Here is a 5,776-nt window from a genome sequence, read left to right as displayed (position 1 = left end):
ATTTACGCTATTTGTATATTTTCACTTTAAATTGTTGACAGAAGCGTGTTTAGTAAATATGGTGCGGATCACATTTCCGCCATCACGGAGAGCACTGCAGAGTCCTAAGATGTAGATGTATATTTGTGGAGGGGGGAGGAAGGGAGGAGGGGGAGGAGACACGTCTCAGAGACAGGAGGTCCATGCTTGCTCAGAAGAATTTCATGTTGACGTTTCTTGCAGAGACCCAGCTCTGTGATCTAAACCTGGCAGAGACAGAAAGACTCAGCCTGCTACTACGCTCTGGTCTGGTCTTCTCTGGTCTGGTCTTCTCTGGTCTGGTCTTCTCTGGTCTGGTCTGGTCTTCTCTGGTCTGGTCTTCTCTGGTCTGTTCTGGTCTGTTCTGGTCTGGTCTTCTCTGGTCTGGTCTTCTCTGGTCTGGTCTTCTGGTCTGTTCTGGTCTGGTCTTCTCTGGTCTGGTCTTCTCTGGTCTGCTCTTCTCTGGTCTGGTCTTCTCTGGTCTGTTCTGGTCTGGTCTTTTCTGGTCTGGTCTTCTCTGGTCTGGTCTGGTCTTCTGGTCTGTTCTGGTCTGGTCTTTTCTGGTCTGGTCTTCTCTGGTCTGGTCTTTTCTGGTCTGATCTGGTGATCAGAGAGCACAAGACTCCTGTCTGTCTGCCTGCCTGCCTGCCTGACTGTCTGTCTGTCTGCCTGCCTGCCTGCCTGCCTGACTGCCTGCCTGCCTGCCTGACTGCCTGCCTGCCTGTCTGCCTGCCTGCCTGACTGCCTGCCTGCCTGTCTGCCTGCCTGCCTGACTGTCTGTCTGTCTGCCTGCCTGCCTGCCTGACTGTCTGTCTGCCTGCCTGCCTGTCTGTCAGTTTGCTTCTGTCTGTCTGCCTGCCTGCCTGCCTGTCTGTCAGTTTGCTTCTGTCTGACTGCCTGTCTGTCAGTTTGCTTCTGTCTGACTGCCTGTCTGTCAGTTTGCTTCTGTCTGACTGCCTGTCTGTCAGTTTGCTTCTGTCTGACTGCCTGTCTGTCTCCCGTATGAAGGTCAGATTGTCTTCCTTTAAAGACTCAGTCAGTCACCGTCTGTAATTATCCTGCACCTAAACAAAAAAACGCTTTCAGACTGAAAACAGACACATTGTCTGAGGAGACAAACGCTGGTTCCAACCCACTGCCTGCTGTCTGCTCCTGTCTCCGGTCTGAGCCAATAAGAGAGGAGAGCTACCTCGGTCTGAGCCAATAAGAGGGAGAGCTACCTGGTGGAGAGCTACCCCTCCTTCTCCGCCCCACCCAGCCCGACTGGAACAGTGACCTGAGATGTCAGTCTTGTTTGTCATTAGGTTGAAAGGGGATTCTGTAACCCTCTCCCTGTCCCTCCTTCCTGGCTTTGTAACCTCTTCCCACAGCCCAGAGAAAAATCTGAAAGGACAATTGAGGCAGCCATTGTTGTCTATCGATTCACTGGTTGTGTGTTGTGTGTCAGTCCTGCGTGGCTGAAAAGGTGTTTGTTAGTCCTCCGCCCTAGCAGCCTGCGTTCGCTCCCCAACATAACTCTTTCAACAACGTCTCTGAGGTGTTTGGTAGTCCTCCGCCCTAGCAGCCTGCGTTCGCTCCCCAACATTGGTAGTCCTCCGCCCTAGCAGCCTCTTTCAACGTTCGCTCCCCCCAACATAACTCTTTCAACAACGTCTCTGAGGTGTTTGGTAGTCCTCCGCCCTAGCAGCCTGAGGTGTTTGGTAGTCCTCCGCCCTTCGCTCCCCCCAACATAACTCTTTCAACAACGTCTCTGAGGTGTTTGGTAGTCCTCCGCCCTAGCAGCCTGCGTTCGCTCCCCAACATAACTCTTTCAACAACGTCTCTGAGGTGTTTGGTAGTCCTCCGCCCTAGCAGCCTGCGTTCGCTCCCCAACATAACTCTTTCAACAACGTCTCGGAGGTGTTTGGTAGTCCTCCGCCCTAGCAGCCTGCGTTCGCTCCCCAACATAACTCTTTCAACAACGTCTCTGAGGTGTTTGGTAGTCCTCCGCCCTAGCAGCCTGCGTTCGCTCCCCAACATAACTCTTTCAACAACGTCTCGGAGGAAGATCCATCAGGAGATGAACATTTATCTGCCAGATATTCAACGTTAAATTCATTGTTTCAACGTTTGTGTAACTGCACTAAGACACAGCTATTCCATTATAGTCGAGTCCACTGCGTCATCTTCTCTCTGAATTTATTGGTTTACTTTTCAAATATTTTGTTCAGAGGACACAAAACACCATTGAAGCGAACTGCTCCAAATCAGTTAGATCGTCCAACGTATCCCAGAGAGCATCTGTAGAGCAGCTCAACCAACTGTCTTCTTCTGATAACCAACTGTCACTCAGAGGAAGAAAAGAATTATAGTGGGTCTTTCATTTCTTCAAAGTTGAGGCACTTTTCCCCATCCTTTCAACCTCCTCCCGACACTCTGACTCTCCCTTCTGACCCTTCACCCCTCTGCCCCTCTGACTCTCCCTCCACCACTCTGACTCTCCCTCCACCACTCTGACTCTCCCTCCACCACTCTGACTCTCCCTCCACCACTCTGACTCTCCCTCCACCACTCCGACTCTCCCTCCACCACTCTGACTCTCCCTCCACCACTCCGACTCTCCCTCCACCACTCTGACTCTCCCTCCACCACTCTGACTCTCCCTCCACCACTCTGACTCTCCCTCCACCACTCCGACTCTCCCTCCACCACTCTGACTCTCCCTCCACCACTCCGACTCTCCCTCCACCACTCCGACTCTCCCTCCACCACTCTGATTCTCCCTCCACCCTCTGATTCTCCCTCCACCACTCTGACTCTCCCTCCACCACTCCGACTCTCCCTCCACCACTCTGATTCTCCCTCCACCCTCTGATTCTCCCTCCACCACTCTGACTCTCCCTCCACCACTCTGATTCTCCCTCCGACCCTCTGATTCTCCCTCCGACCCTCTGATTCTCCCTCCGACCCTCTGATTCTCCCTCCGACCCTCTGACTCTCCCTCCGACCCTCCGACTCTCCCTCCACCACTCCGACTCCGTCCACCAAGACCACTGTTACCAAGACCACTGTCCCTCCAGACCACTGTTACTGAAGACTCCACCTACTGAAGACTACTGTTACAAGACCACTGTTACTCCAGACCACTGTTACTGAAGACCACTGTTACTGAAGACCACTGTTACTGAAGACCACTGTTACTGAAGACCACTGTTACTGAAGATCACCTCCACTGAAGACCAATGTTACTGAAGACCACTGTTACTGAAGACCACTGTTACTGAAGACCACTGTTACTGAAGACCACTCCACTGAAGACCACTGTTACTCCAGATCACTGTTACTGAAGACCACTGTTACTGAAGATCACCCTCCTGAAGACCACTGAAGACCACTTACTGAAGACCACTGCTACTGAAGACCACTGTTACTGAAGACTACTGCTACTGAAGATCACTGCTACTGAAGACTACTGTTACTCCAGACCACTGTTACTGAAGACCACTGTTACTCCAGACCACTGCTCCTGAAGACTACTGTTACTGAAGACTACTGTTACTGAAGACTACTGTTACTGAAGACTACTGCTACTGAAGACTACTGCTACTGAAGACTACTGTTACTGAAGACCACTGTTACTGAAGACTACTGTTACTGAAGACCACTGTTACTGAAGACCACTGTTACTGAAGACCACTGCTACTGAAGACCACTGCTACTGAAGACTACTGCTACTGAAGACTACTGTTACTGAAGACCACTGTTACTGAAGACCACTGTTACTGAAGACCACTGCTACTGAAGACCACTGTTACTGAAGACCACTGTTACTGAAGACCACTGTTACTGAAGACCACTGCTACTGAAGACTACTGTTACTGAAGACCACTGCTACTGAAGACTACTGTTACTGAAGACCACTGTTACTGAAGACCACTGCTACTGAAGACTACTGTTACTGAAGACCACTGTTACTGAAGACTACTGTTACTGAAGACCACTGCTACTGAAGACCACTGTTACTGAAGACCACTGTTACTGAAGACCACTGTTACTGAAGACCACTGCTACTGAAGACTACTGTTACTGAAGACCACTGTTACTGAAGACCACTGTTACTGAAGACTACTGTTACTGAAGACCACTGCTACTGAAGACTACTGTTACTGAAGACTACTGTTACTGAAGACCACTGCTACTGAAGACCACTGCTACTGAAGACCACTGCTACTGAAGACCACTGTTACTGAAGACCACTGTTACTGAAGACTACTGTTACTGAAGACTACTGCTACTGAAGACCACTGCTACTGAAGACCACTGTTACTGAAGACCACTGCTACTGAAGACCACTGTTACTGAAGACCACTGTTACTGAAGACCACTGTTACTGAAGACCACTGTTACTGAATACCACTGCTACTGAAGACCACTGTTACTGAAGACCACTGCTACTGAAGACCACTGTTACTGAAGACCACTGTTACTGAAGACCACTGCTACTGAAGACCACTGTTACTGAAGACCACTGCTAATGAAGACTACTGTTACTGAAGACTACTGTTACTGAAGACTACTGTTACTGAAGACCACTGTTACTGAAGACTACTGTTACTGAAGACCACTGCTACTGAAGACCACTGTTACTGAAGACCACTGCTACTGAAGACTACTGTTACTGAAGACTACTGTTACTGAAGACTACTGCTACTGAAGACCACTGTTACTGAAGACTACTGCTACTGAAGACTACTGTTACTGAAGACTACTGTTACTGAAGACCACTGCTACTGAAGACCACTGCTACTGAAGACCACTGCTACTGAAGACTATTGTTACTGAAGACTACTGCTACTGAAGACCACTGTTACTGAAGACCACTGTTACTGAAGACCACTGTTACTGAAGACTACTGTTACTGAAGACCACTGCTACTGAAGACCACTGCTACTGAAGACTACTGCTACTGAAGATCACCGTTACTGAAGACTACTGTTACTGAAGACCACTGTTACTGAAGACCACTGCTACTGAAGACCACTGTTACTGAAGACCACTGTTACTGAAGACCACTGTTACTGAAGACCACTGCTACTGAAGACTACTGCTACTGAAGACTACTGTTACTGAAGACCACTGTTACTGAAGACCACTGTTACTGAAGACTACTGTTACTGAAGACCACTGCTACTGAAGACCACTGTTACTGAAGACCACTGTTACTGAAGACTACTCTTATTGAAGATCACTGTTACTGAAGACTACTGTTACTGAAGACCACTGTTACTGAAGACTACTCTTACCAAAGACCCTATTCCCTTTATAGTGCACTGCTTTAGACCAGAGCCCTATAGTTCCATCTAGGACCCAGACACTCTGTCTGTACAACACACATTCAGACCTGTTGAGGTAACAACAGCTGCTCTGTTCTCCCTGCCAACCTGCTCTGAGCGAGACAGACGCCATATAGGACAATGCTTATTAATGAATGTGATCTTAGACTGATAATCCACATGCGTTTGGAGGGGGAAGAGAGACGAGGGGGAAGGAGAGAGGAGGGGGAAGGAGAGAGGAGGAGGAAGGAGAGGAGGAGGAAGGAGAGAGGAGGAGAAAGGAGAGAGGAGGAGAAAGAGAGGAGGAGAGAAGGGAGAGAGGCGGGGAAAGGAGAGAGGAGAGGAAAGGAGAGAGGAGGGGAAAGGAGAGAGGAGGAGGGAGAGGAGGAGGAAGGAGAGAGGATGGAGGAAGGAGAGAGGAGGAAGAAGGAGAGAGGAGGAGGAAG

General features: G+C 49.5%; 1 long non-coding RNA gene across 1 annotated transcript; it reads left to right on the top strand.

Moving 5' to 3' along the window:
• Window positions 1–1,009: 1,009 nt before the first annotated feature.
• LOC127927855 (uncharacterized) lies at window positions 1,010–2,401 on the top strand. The gene is made up of 3 exons (XR_008129293.1): window positions 1,010–1,555; window positions 1,774–1,845; window positions 1,918–2,401. It is a non-coding gene; the product is annotated as an uncharacterized LOC127927855 (long non-coding RNA).
• The last annotated feature ends 3,375 nt before the right edge of the window (window positions 2,402–5,776 follow it).

Source organism: Oncorhynchus keta, unplaced genomic scaffold (assembly GCF_023373465.1).
Source record: "Oncorhynchus keta strain PuntledgeMale-10-30-2019 unplaced genomic scaffold, Oket_V2 Un_scaffold_180_pilon_pilon, whole genome shotgun sequence".
NCBI classification, from domain to species: Eukaryota; Metazoa; Chordata; class Actinopteri; order Salmoniformes; family Salmonidae; genus Oncorhynchus; species Oncorhynchus keta.
The sequence above is the reverse complement of the archived record's forward strand: the minus strand, read 5'-3'. Positions and strand labels throughout refer to the sequence as shown.